Below are 14303 nucleotides of genomic sequence, written 5' to 3'. Positions count from 1 at the left end.
ATATGAATCAATTCCTCTAACCTGTGCAGAAGCAAAAAAAGGTCCCACAACTAGTACTGGCTTTGCTCTGGGGATGATCTGCTCTGCTTGCCCACCTCTTGGCTTTAGTACCACTAGGTTACATAGTTTCCAAGAATCGTTGCTTGTCCTTCTGGTCAAATAGAGCTGGAAGGCACTCTCCACAGGAAGGAGAGTGGCTCAGCTCCTTGCCTGGCCATGTGCAAACCGAGCTCTAGGACTAGCAAAACTCCTTGTTTGAGAATCTCAATCAGGCAGCTCTACACTCTGTCAGATTTCCTGGTCAGAGCGCACATCCAGCCTGGTTCTGCAGAGGAACAAAACTGCTGACTGGGATTACTACTTGGGTAATTGGGCACTACAGGTATTGTCAGTCTCCTAAAATCTGCATGGGGAATGAGGCAAGCCCTTCCCCCTTCTCTATCAGTCAGGTTCTCCATGGCTGCAGATTCCCGGCAGTCCCATGGTGAGAGATCACAGTAGGCACTCCCACAAAACAACCCGCAGTGCTAAGAGAGGCTAGTTGTACCCTCTGGGTTCTCTTTTCCCACTGGAGAAACAAGAGGCTCAGGGCACACCTCTCCGTGCAGAGTTTCACTGACCTGGGGGAGGGACAATGCAGTCAACAAGAACCCACTATGTCTCTGTCTCTGAGCTGGGGACTTCAACTTCACCCCTATGTTCTAGGGTTCTCTCAGAGATGTCTTATTCTAGAATAGATGTTAATCGTTCTTCTTGTGATGGGGAGCAAAGTCAGGAATGACTTATGTCACCATCTTGGTGACATCTCCCTGAAAAAAATTTTCACCTCCCTTTATATCATCTGTACACTGATGCCTAAAATTCTAGTAATAATGATTCATTCTTTGGGTTTAAAGCTTTTTATTTCTAATCAAGCTTCTCATAGATAGAAAACAGTAAGTGATATCAGTCATTTATACTTTAGTGTGAATAAAGACATCAGACTACATCCTGAAGAAATATTTTGATAAAGAGGAGGGAACATTGGTGCTTTTAGAGGTAAAGCAAGTTAATAAGCTTTACCTACTTCACAATCTTTCCTAAAGCTAGTTCTGACTATCACAGGACAGAAATGCAAGAAGCCAAATGAGTCTCTGTACTAACAGACACAGAGCCTGGCCCTAATTCAGAATACTACTCAAGAGAAATACTGCCTGGAGTACATGCTTTTAATTTAAACACAACAATCCACTCCTCTGTTTCCCTAGTTCAGAGTACAGGCTCATCATCACCAATCTGCTGAGTCACAGAGACAGATGATGGCCTTATCTTCTCACCTGCCTTCCTGATTCTCCAGGGAGATTTCATGTGACCTAATGGAGTCAGAAGATCTACCAAAAACTGGTGCCATAATGTCTGAAATCCTCCCACTGGAGATTCACTCTTCAGTGTTCCTTTCCCTGTGACAGGCTTGTGAACTACACATACTGATGGAAGGGAAAACAAAGAACTGAGGTCTGGAGTCTGACAGAGCAATGTGCCTCCTGGTCCAGCTTCACCACTTTTAGCTATGTAACTGTGGACAAGCTTTTAACCTTTTTCAACTTCGGTTCTCTAATGTATAAATAAAATCTACTTCCTAGGGTTGTTTGGATAGAGTGAGCTATTGCCCATTGCCTAGCACAGTGGCTCACAGGAAGTGCTTAAGGAAGGCTAGCCATCATTACTGTCATTAATTAGCAACAATAAAAATGCTGTCGTCATAAAATGTTTGTGCTTTTACAACTTCTTTTCTAGTACAGTTTCACTTGTGTATGGTTATCTCTGGAACTACAGAGCTGATGATGCTTCCAAACAGTTTTTAATAGGATTTAAAAACAGGAAGCAATGGTAGTCATTTGTTTATAAAAAGCAGTGTTCTTATTTCAGAAGAAGTTATTTTTTTCTTCCTTAGTATCCTGAAATGTCTGCATCTCAGACTTCCTGATTCTTTTGCTCTAATAAACAGACAAGTTTGCCTGGAGTCATGGCAATTACACGTACTCTAGAAATAAGCTAAAGAAATCTGTGATGCCTGCTTAATACTCCCATAAATTCCAAAGACTGGGTTTTTTAAATGTAAAATGTCTAGGTTTCCTAAATTAATTTTAAACATGGGGAGGGAGTCGGTTCATCTTATAAAACATATATTTTTTTAATTTATAGAAATAAACTCAAAAGCTTAGCTAAACATGGCATATAAAGAGGGAAAAATAGAAGAAATATTCAACTAGGAGGTCCTCTTTCCAGATGTGACTCTGAAGGTTTCAGGACATATGATGTGGGGCATCTTGGGTCATTGTACTGGGCCTTGCTTCCTCAAAGTGATAACCAAACCTGGATAACTTGATTCTAAATTGTCTGTGAGTTCATCATCTCTGAAGTCTTTTTAATGCCCAAATTCCAGTATCTTTAAAATTTGGCCTTCAAACTTATACAGAACCTGTTTATATAATAAATTTAACCTGAACTAAGTTTAAAATCTAATAGATTAGAGATAGCATGTACTGAGTATCATGTATAAGAAAGAAAACAAAAACTAACCTCTTCTACTCCTGTAACTTATCCTTCCCTCTAAAAAAGTGTATTTTTGGATTATAACATTTTCTTAGAAAGTTATTACCAAAACAATAAACAAAAGTAATAAATAAAATAACCTGACAACCACAATTTCTATTTCATAATTTATCTGGATTTTTTTGTCATAAAAAATTACACCAATATTTTCTCTATTTGATATTTTATGTTCAATTATAACAAAATATTATACAGTTAAAGAGTTGATTTGGCTTAGGACGCCTGGGTGGCTCAGTTGGTTGAGTGTCTGCTTTGGCTAGGGCGTGATCCTGGGGTTCCAGGGTCAAGTCCAGCATAGGGCTCCCCACAGGGAGCCTGTTTCTTCCTCTGCCTATGTCTCTGCCTCCCTCTGTGTGTATCTTGTGAATTAATAAATAAAATCTAAAAAAAAAAAAAAAGTTGACTTGGCTTATTATGTACTGAAATTTGACACTTGAAAGTAAGTGAGTCACTAGAGTATTTCTCAATACCCTAAGTGAGCATGAATTCTACTGTCTGCGGGAAATGAAGGTGCTGTGTCATTGGCTTTAAGAAATGAAAAGCAGTTGGCTCTGTGTACTGCACAGCCCTATGTAGAAACGAAATTATACCAGAAATGTTAAAAGTCATGTCTTGACCCCCTAGCTGGACCAGGGGAGAATATATTGATCAGACTTTTTAACTTTCAATGGCTCTATGGATGGAAGCTAGAACTTTGAGGTACATATGGCTCTGACCTGAGAGAACCCACTTGGGGGGGACCTCTTTAGTGACAAAAATAAGACAAGGGCTTCTGAGATATATTGTAAACTTGACATCCTAATATGCCTTCCTCCTATACAACACATAAAAACACTCGATGAAATAACAACACATATTTTTAATGCATTAGTGAGGTGGCAAGAAAGTTAAGGAAATTCTCGGAAGCCAGATAGCTGAAGAAGCAAAAACACAATACAGAAATGATAGGCTGATGGCTAACTAACAGTGCACTTTGATGGCCAAGCAGCTGGGTAGGACAGAAGATAAAGATGAAGAAGTCTGATTGGAACATTCACAAATAAAGCCAGGGAAAGAATGAATCAGAAAAACAAAAAATACTCTAGAGAACAAAAACACTTGCCTGTCTGAGGCTTGAGGCTGGACCTAGTAGGAAAAACATTTTCATCACAATAAACTGATTCTCATGTGTGTTTTGTGGCCAATTACACTATCTATGCAATATGAAAAGCTCTGAGACTGGGAATTTATTTTTAGATTTCCCACAGTTAATAAAGCCAGCAAAAATAAAAGAAGATCCTCTATGGAGAAATGTACCTTCAATCCATGCCTCAAAAACTTCCACAAAATTCCAGCTAAGGAAACTTCATGATAAAAAGTTCCAAAACAAGAATGGGAGAGGGATCGTGTGAAAATAGGTGAACAGTCAAAAGGTACAAACTTCCAGTTATAAGTTAAGCCAATGGTGATGTTATATACAACTTGGCAACTATATAGTTAATAATACTGTATCCTATATTTGAAGGTTGCTAAGAAAAATCCTTAAAAGTTCTCATCACACACACAAAAAATTATGTAACTATGTATAGGTAGGTGGTAGATAATTAGACTTACTCTGGTGATCATGTTGCAATATATACAAACATTGACTCGTTATGTTGTACAACTAAAACTAACATTATGTTGTATGTCAATTATTTTTTTAAAGGTCATTTGTTTAAAGATTTTATCCATTCATTCATGATAGACAGAGAGAGAGAGACAGAGACAGAGACACAGGCAGAGGGAGAAGCAGGCTCCACACCCGGAGCCCGAGGCGGGATAGGATCCTGGGACCCCAGGATCATGCCCTAAGCCAAAGGCAGGCACCAAACCACTGAGCCACCCAGGGATCCCCTGTTGTATGTCAATTATACCTAAATTTTTTTAAGAAATTGCAAAACATAGTGAGACAAGGCCCCACTAGGTGGGACTACAAAAACAACACACAGACACAAACCCAAAGACAAAAACCTCAAGTATATTATCAGATCCTAGATATAAAAGAAATGTGTATGTATAAAATTGGAGTTAGATGAGATTATCAAAAATAACAAAGCAATGAAAACTATAATAATTTAAATTAAAACCCAGAGAACATAAGTATAAAAAGAATTCCCACAAATCAATAAGCACTAACAACCAAATAACCAAGGAGAGAGGCAAATGAAATGGACATTTTGCAGAAGAGAAAATACATAAGGCTAATAAACACATGAAAAGATATTGGTGGTGGGGGGGCAAGCAGGCGGAGGAGCAGGGGCCTCCGCTCACTCGCCGCACCACCTCACTAGGTAACTTCCAAACCATCCTGCACACCTATGGTTCGACCTGAGATTTAGGAGAGAACAGCCAGAAAACTACAGAGATAGGGTTTTTGCTTCTAACAAGGTAGGAAGGTGGAAACAAATCTAATAAAAATCCAGGGCGGGAGGAGCCCCCGCGAGGAGCCGGCTAAGGCCCTGGCGGGAGCCCCCGAGACAGGAGAGCCCGCCCCGGGAAGCGGGAACTGTAACAATCCGCACCGGACTCTTCCCGGAGGGAAAGGCTCAGCGGGGAACCCGGGCAGGACCGCAGGAGGGCGGTGGGGCCCCCAGCCTCCCGGGGTCACTAACAGAGGAGGTGCCCCGGGGACAGTGCCCCACACCCCGTGGCCGAGCGCGGTAAAGGGCTGGAGCGCCCGGCGGGGCCTCGGGGAGAAGCCGGGGGTCGGGGGGGCTCCGGGCGGAGGGGGCTGCGCCCTGCTGCCTTCGGGAGCCTCGGCCCCGGGAGCCATGCAGCGGCGCAGGCCCCGGACCCAGGGTGCTAGGGACACAGCGGGGATCCTGCGCTCCCCCCGGGGCAGGCAGAAGTGGGGAGGGCCCAGGACAGCGGGGAGGCTCCTGCCACCGGCGCCCCCGAGCTGTGCAGATTGGCGTCCCCGCCCCGGAGCATCCAGGCCCCTGCGGACTGGGAGCTGCGGTGGTTACTGCGGGAGCTGACTCCAGGGCTGGGGAGCTGGCCTCCACCAGTGGGGTTGCTCCTCCTGGTGTCACCCTGTGCCTCGGAGAGGCAGGGCGCCAGGGGACACGGGCCTCATGGGGTAAACAGCTCCCACTGAGCCCCGAACCCGGCAGGGGGGAGGAGCAGCTCCCCCAGGTGCACACACCTGAGTCAGCACAGCAGGTCCTCCCCCAGAAGACCAGCTGCAAGGACAGGGAAAGAGCAAGTTCTTGACCAAGCAGTGCGGGAAAGCTCCAGGGGAAGTCAAGGGATTTACAGAACATAGAACCAGAGGATACCCCCAACTTTTTTTTCCCCCTTTTTCCAGTACAACTCGTTTTTATATCAGACTCAAAATTTCCAGTATTTTTTCCCTTTTCCCACTTTAACTACAATATTTTACCACCTCTTCATTTTTAAGTCTCTTCCTTTTTGACTTTCATATTTCTACAATTACATGTCTTAGATGTATTTTCCACTTCTAGATTCCCTTCAACATACTCAACTTAATTTTGGCAGATATACAAGATATGTTTTTTTATTTTGTGTTTTTTATTTTCTCTGCCTCATTTTGTTCGACAATGGTGGAAGTTGATACCTTCTAAAACATGACCAGCATGCACCCAGAACCAAGTGGTATATCATGCTGGTTCATTCTGTGAGATTATATTCTCCCTTCATCCCCATTCTGCCCCCCTTTTATCTTGTTTATGTTATGGTGGCCAATGTTGGGGCTTTCTTCAAGTATTGCTGGTTTATATAAATTTGGGACTCAGCATCTTCTAACATACAGAACTTAATACACTCAGAAGCAAGAGGATCACCCTCTAGGACCCCTCAGTTAGACTACTACATTCTCCCTCCACTATAACTTGTTCACCACCACCATTTCCCAGTCCCCCCCTTTTTTCTACTTTTTTTCTTTTTTTTCCTCTTTACTTTTGCTTTTTTCTCTTCTTTTGTTCTCTTTTTTTTTCTTCTTCTTCTTTGGGATTCTTGGGCTTTTCTTTTTTACTACTTTGTTTTAAAATTTGTTTTTCACTTTAGTGGTCCTTTTGTTTTATTTCACTCTGATCTTTGTTTTCATTTTCTAGTCTCTAACCCCGTCAGAATCACCTAGGGTAAAATTTACTTAGGTTGTGGTTGATATTCTTGATTTAGCCCACTCATACAGCCACTCCGCACTGAGCAAAATGACTAGAATGAGAATTCACCAAAAAAGAAAGAAGTAGAAACAGTACTCTCTGCCTCAGAGTTACAGAATATGGATTACAATTTGATATCAGAAAGCCAATTCAGAAGCAAAATTATAAAACTACTGGTGGCTCTAGAAAAAAACATACAGGAGTCTAGAGATTTCGTTACTGCAAAATCTAGATCTAATCAGGCCAAAATTAAAAATCAATTAAATGAGATGATCAATCCAATCAATCAATCAAACTGGTTGTCCTAACGATGAGGGTTAAATGAGGTGGAAGAAAGACTGAGCAACATAGAAGGCAAGTTGATGGCAAGAAAGGAAGCTGAGGAAAAAAAAAAGAAACACAATTAAAAGACCATGAGGAAAGGTTAAGGGAAATAAATGATAGCTCAGAAGGAAAAATCTACATTTAATTGGGGTTCCAGAAAACGCCGAGAGGGACAGAGGGCCAGAAAGCACACTTGAACAAATCATAGCTGAGAACTTCCCTAATTTGGGGAGGGAAACAGGCATTCAGATCCAGGAGATAGAGAGGTGCCCCCTGCAAAATCAATAAAAACCGTTCAACACATCGACATTTAATAGTGAAACTTGCAAATTCCAAAGATAACGAGAAAATCCTTAAAGCAGCAAAAGACAAGAGATTCTTAACTTATATGGGGAGAAATATTAGATTAACAGCAGATCTCGTGACAGAGACATAGCAGGCCAGAAAGGGCTGGCATGATATATTCAGGGTACTAAAAAAAACATGCAGCCAAAAATACTTTATCCAGCAAGGCTCTCATTCAGAATAGAAGGAGAGATAAAGAGCTTCCAAGATAGGCAGAAACTGAAAGAATATGTGACCACCAAACCACCTCTGCAAGAAATATTAAGGGAGACTCTGTAAAAGAGGAAGCCCAAAGAAACAATCCACAAAAACAGGGACTGAATAGGTATTACAATGAGACTAAATTCATATCTTTCAATAGTTACTCTGAATGTGAATGGGTTAAATGATCCCATCAAAAGATGCAGGGTTTCAGATAGGATAAAAAAGCAAGACCCATCTATTTGCTGTCTACAAGAAACTCATTTTAGACTTAAGGATACCTCCAGCCTGAAAATGAAAGGGTGGAGAACCATTTACCATGCAAATGGTCCTCAAAAGAAAGCTGGGGTAGCAAGCCTCATATCAGAAAAATTAAAGTTTATCTCAAACACTGTAGTAAAAGATGAAGAGGGACACTATATCATACTTAAACTAGTCTATCCAACAAGAAGACCTAACAATCATGAATATTTATGCCCTGAATGTGGGAGCTGCCAAGTATATCAATCAATTAATAATCAAAGTAAAGACTTAGATAATAATACACTAATAGTAAGAGACTTCAGCATGGCACTTTCTGCAAATGGCAGATATTCTAAGCACAACATCACCAAAGAAACAAGAGCTTTAAATGATACACTGGACCAGATGGATTACACAGATATACACAGAACTTTCCATCCGAACACAACTGAATGCACATTCTTCTCAAGTGCACATGGGCCTTTCTCCAGAATAGACCACATACTGGGTCACAAATCAGGTCTCAACCAATACCAAAAGATTGGGATTGTCCCCTGCATATTTTCAGAACACAATGCTTTGAAACTAGAACTCAATCACAGAAGAAATTTGGAAGAAACTTAAACATGTGGAGGTTAAAGAGCATCCTACTAAAAGATGAATGGGTCTACCAGGAAATTAGAGAAGAATTAAAAAGGTTCATGGAAACTAATGAAAATTAAGATACAACCATTCAAAATTTTTGGGATACAGCAAAAGCGGTACTAAGAGGGAAATACAGTGCAATACAAGCCTTCCTCAGAAAATTGGAAAAAACTCAAATACACAACATAACCTTGCACCTAAGGGAACTGGAGAAAGAACAGCAAGTAAAACTTACACCGAGCAGAAGAAGATAGATAATAAATATTCAAGCAAAAATCAATGAAATAGAAACCAGAAGGACTGTGGAACTGATCAACAAAACCAGGAGTTAGTTCTTTGAAAGAATTATTTTTTTTAACATTTTATTTATTTATTCATGAGAGATACAGAGGGAAAAGCAGAGACACAGGCAGAGGGAGAAGCAGGCTCCATGCAGAGAGCCCAATGTGGGACTTGATCCTGGGACCCCAGGATCATGGCCTGGACCAAAGGGAAGCGCTAAGCCGCTGAGCCACCCAGGTGTCCCTGAAAGAATTAATAAAATAGATAAACCTATAGCCAGGCTTATTAAAAAGAAAAAAGACTCAAATTAATAAAATCATGAATGAAAGAGGAGATACCAAGAAAATACAAACGATTTTTTTTTGTTATACAAACGATTTTAAGAACATATTATGAGCAGATATACACCAATAAATTAGGCAATTTAGAAGAAATGTATGCATTTCTGGAAAACCACTAACTACCAAAACTGGAACAGGAAGAAATAGAAAACCTGAACAGGCCAATAACCAGGGAGGAAATTGAAGCAGTCATCAAAAACCGCCCAAGACACAAAAGTCCAGGGTCAGATGGATTCCCAGGGGGAATTCTATCAAACATTTAAAGAAGAAACAATACCTATTCTACTAAAGCTGTTCCAAAGGATAGAAAGGGGTGAAATACTTCCAAACTCATTTTATGAGGCCACTATCAGCTTAATTCCAAAACCAAAGACCCCACCAAAAAGGAGAATTATAGACCAATATCCCTGATGAACACAGATACAAAATTCTCAGCAAGATACTAGCCAATAGGATCCAAAGGTACATTAAGAAGATTATTCACCATGACCAAGTGGGATTTATCCCTGGGATGCAAGGTTGGTTCAACACTCATAAAACAATCAGTGTAATAGATCACATCAACAAGAGAAAAAACAAGAACCATATGATATATGCATCTCAATAGATGCAGAGAAAGCATTTGACAAAATACAGCATCCATTCCTGATCAAAACTCTTCATAGTGTAGAGAAAGAGGGAACATTCCTCAGCATCTTAAAAGCCATCTATGAAAAGCCCACAGCAAGTATCATTCTCAATGGGGAAAAACTGAGAGCCTTTCCCCTATGATCAGGAACATGACATGGATGTCCACTCTCAACAGTGCTATTCAACATAATAGTAGAAGTCCTACCCACACCAATCAGACAACAAAAAGAAATAAAAGGCATCCAAATTGGCAAGAAGAAGTCAAACTCTCCCTCTTCGCAGATGACATGATACTATACATAGAAAGCCCAAAAGACTCTCCCCTAAAATGCTAGAACTTATACAGCAATTCGGCAGTGTGGCAGGATACAAAATCAATGCCCAGAAATCAGTGGCATTTCTATACACTAACAATGAGACTGAAAGAAAAAGAAATTAAGGAGTCAATCCCATTTATAATTGTACCCAAAAGCAGAAGATAACTAGGAAGAAACCTAACCAAGGAGGTAAAGGATCTCTATCTACCCTAAAAACTACAGAACACTTCTGAAAGAAATTGAGGAAGACACAAAGAGATGGAAATATATTCCATGCTCATGGATTGGAAGAATTAATATTGTGAAAATGTCTATGCTACTCAGGGCAATTTACACATTTAATGCAATCCCTATCAAAATACCATGGACTTTCTTCAGAGAGTTAGAACAAATAATCTTAAGATTTGTATGGAATCAGAAAAGACCTCGAATAGCCAGGGGAATATTGAAAAAGAAAACCAGGCCACAGGCGCCCACCGGAAGCCATGGCCGCCACACCAAAGCCCGGCAAGCCCACCAAGGGGAAGCCCTTTAAGCTCCTAGGAATTTGAGATGTTGAAAACATTCCCTGTGTACGGGATTCGGTATTGTATGGTTCGTTAGGATTGCTTGTGGCTGGCCTTGGACATTTTTTGCTAACTAGTAGGATTAGAAGATCATGTGACATTGGAGTAGGAGGATTTATCTTGGTGACTTTAAGATGCTGGTTCCACTGTAGGTATAATTATGCAAAGCTAAGAATCCAGGAAAGAATTGCCAGAGATGGAATTAAAAATAAGATTTTGTACGAAAGTACCCACCTTGATCCTGAAAGAAAACCAACCACTGACAAGAGCAGCAGTTGAGCAGTCTCAAGCATCGGAATACAACTCTGGAGTCAGAATAAAGTGGAGGGCAACTCTATTAAGCCTCATATGTACCATTACTTTCAATCAAGTAAATAAAGGATGTGTTGGTTGTAAAAGAAAGAAAGAAAGAAAGAAAGAAAGAAAGAAAGAAAGAAAGAAAGAAAGAAAGAAAGAAAGAAAGAAAGAAAGAAAGAAAGAAAAGAAAGAAGAAAGAAAGAAAGAAAGAAAGAAAGAAAGAAAGAAAGAAAGAAAGAAAGAAAGAGAGAAAGAATACTCACCATTTGGTTCCACGTGTATGGAACTGGAGGGTATTATGCTGAGTGAAGGAAGTCAATTGGAGAAGGACAATCATTATATGGTTTCACTCATACAGGGAATATAAAAAATAGTGAAAGGGGTTATAGGGAAAAGGAGAGAAAATGAGTGGGAAAAATCAGAGAGGGTGACAAAACATGAGAGACTCCTAACTCTGGGAAATGAACAAGTGGAAGTGGAAGGGGAGGTGGCGGGTGGATGGGATAACTGGGTGACAGGCACTGAGGGGGGCACTTGACAGGATGAGCACTGTGGCAAATGTAATATGTTATATTGTTGGCAAATATGTTGGGCAAATCGAAGTCCAATAAAAAAATACACCAAAAAAAGGTAAAAAAAAATAAAAAATAGGTAGGAGAAGACAAGATAAATAAGTTATGATGCAGGTTCAAGTAATAGTAAAATAATTGTGAATGTATTTTCCAAACAAGGAGATGATATATTTGAGATTTTGTATAGTATCATTCATATAGTAGTATATAAATATTGTTTAATGTGATGATATAGGACATTTCCTCTATTGCTATGTTTTAAAATATCGACTTTGAACTTTAAACAAAATTTTTTTTGCATTCACTTATGTCACTTGGCTCTTTTAAGCAGTTACATATTCTGTTGTTAAATGGAATGCAAGTTTTAAGTAGGTGAAATAATTTTTATTTTATGAGAAGGTATTATTTGAAATAATTTTTTAAAATCTTATATAATAATGATGGCAAACACAGTATTGTAAAAATGGGATACATAATATTTTAAATCCCTTAGAAGCAGTAAAAGACTATGAGTCACATGCATAAAACAACTATACAACTTAGGAAAGTGATGCCATGAAGGTGTGATGCTAATTTGGTAATGAAGCAGAAGCTACCAGGAGAGCCATCAAACAGTGTTCCCCAATCAACTTTTTTTTCGAATGGAAATAAAAATGTTTACACTTGAAATTTAAAAAAAAAAAAAAAAAAATATATATATATATATATATATATATATAGAGAGAGAGAGAGAGAGAGAGAGAGGAACATATATATATGTTGGTGTCATTAGTCATCAGAATAAAACAAATCAAAACCCACAATGAGATAACATATTACATGAATTCAATTAACAAAAATGTTTAAACTCTAATATCACTATGGGCAGAAAAGAACATGGCTCCACATGCTTGTTTATCCATGCAGATGGAAGCATACATAAGTGGTGTAAGTCTTTGAAAAACCATTTGGCATTTTCTAGTTTAACTCTCATGTATACCCTATGATGTAGTAATTCTGCTAAGCATGTAGCCAAGAAGAACTTACACATGCAGTGTAAATGGCATATGCAAGAAAACTTGGAGTAGCACTGAAATGAATAAAGCCTGGAAACAAATGCCCATCTACAAGTGCCTGAATAAATGAACAAACTGGTACATTCACACAAGTTGGATGAATACACTACAGTTTGAATATTAGCAATGCAATATTAAGTGAAAGTATGTTCCAAATAATTACATAAGGTATGATAGTCTTTCTTATTAAGTTAAAAACAACTAAAAATTTAAAATGTGAACTTTTTAAGAATACAAAGAGATGCAATAAACTCTGTGAAAAGGTAAACAAGATAATGATATAAATGTTCAGAATAATGGTTACCTTGAGTATTGAGCATTCAGGTGGCTGGAGAGTTCATATGATTGGACAGAGATGAAATCCTAGCCAATCCTAGCTTTTGTTTGGAATGGTGGGTTATAGGAGATAGATAGATAGATAGATAGATAGATAGATAGATAGATAGATAGACAGACCGACCAAATGACCAGGCCAGGCATGCAGCCAATGAGAGTGTCAGGTATCAACTATCTTACTTTCTTTTCATCATTCTTTATCACCATCATGCCACCCAAAATCTCTGTCCATCATAACCACCCATATGGGGCATTTATAGTTCCCAAAACCCTGTCAAAATATTATTTTGTTGGGGCAGCCCCAGTGGCGCAGCGGTTTAGCGCCAACTGCAGCCCAGGGCGTGATCCTGGAGACCCTGGATCAAGTCCCACGTCAGGCTTTCTGCACAGTGCCTGCTTCTCTCTCTGCCTATGTCTCTGCCTCTGTGTGTGTGTGTGTCTCTATGAATAAATAAATAAAGTCTCTTAAAAAATATATTATCTTGTTGAATCTGCAAGAATCCTATGAGGTATATATTGCTATTATTCTCATTCTACATCAAAAAAAAGCTATAGCTCAAAGAGATGAAGTAATTGCTGTAGTGTAAATCGAGGTCTTAAAACTCTCAGACTGTATCCTCGTACATAAGTCTGAAGAATACCTGTCCTTTCTTCTTTTTTTTCAAAGATTTTATTTATTTATTCATAAGAGACAGAGAGAGAGAGAGGCAAAGGGAAAAGTAGACTCCATGTAGGGAGCCCATGTGGGACTCGATCCTGGGTCTCCAGGATCATGCCCTGGGCCAAAGGCAGACAGACGCTCAACCACTGAGCCAGCCAGGCATCCCAAGAATACTTGTCCTTTCAAATGCTTCTCAACCCCCACTACAAATCATATGATGTTTAAAAGATTTTGAAGAAATAATGAAATTAAGCCTCCAAATCACAAAAGGCAGATTCCAAAGCTGACACCCTTGAGAGAGATGATTCCACAGAACAGTCCCCTCCCAACCACCTGAAGAAGGTCGTATGAACGGTCTGGTTATCTTCACTAACATCTTCTGCATAACTCCTTGCTGAGCTCATATTTGGAACTCAAGCCAGAAGATGTTTTGAGATATTCAAAAGGTCCTAGGCCTGTTTTACATGTTCTGCCCGTATCACATCAGGCTTACAATCAGATACATTTTTTCATTGAATGTTTGAAAGAGCTTTATTATGTCAATAAATTTTTTAAAACAACTTTCTGAATTGATTTTAAATTTCACTTATGTATAATTATATAAAAGTTGAATTACAACCACCCAGTTTAAATACATTTTATAGGCATTTACTTAAAGTTCGTTTAAGTTTGGGGCACCTGGGTGCCTGGGTGGCTCAGTCAACTAAGCTTCTGCCTTCAGCTCAGGCCAGGATCCCAGGGTCCTAGG

General features: G+C 39.5%; 1 protein-coding gene and 1 pseudogene across 19 annotated transcripts in view; one reads left to right on the top strand and one right to left on the bottom strand.

Moving 5' to 3' along the window:
• The window catches only part of DST (dystonin), a 480723-nt gene that overhangs the window by 386810 nt on the left and 79610 nt on the right, over positions 1-14303 (bottom strand). The window lies entirely within an intron of this gene.
• Positions 10554-11017, top strand: LOC140636303 (cytochrome c oxidase assembly protein COX20, mitochondrial pseudogene; annotated as a pseudogene).

The sequence above is a fragment of the Canis lupus genome, chromosome 7 (genome assembly GCF_048164855.1).
Source record: "Canis lupus baileyi chromosome 7, mCanLup2.hap1, whole genome shotgun sequence".
NCBI lineage: Eukaryota > Metazoa > Chordata > Mammalia > Carnivora > Canidae > Canis > Canis lupus.
Note: the sequence above shows the minus strand (reverse complement) of the source record. Positions and strands in the feature narration are given on the sequence as shown.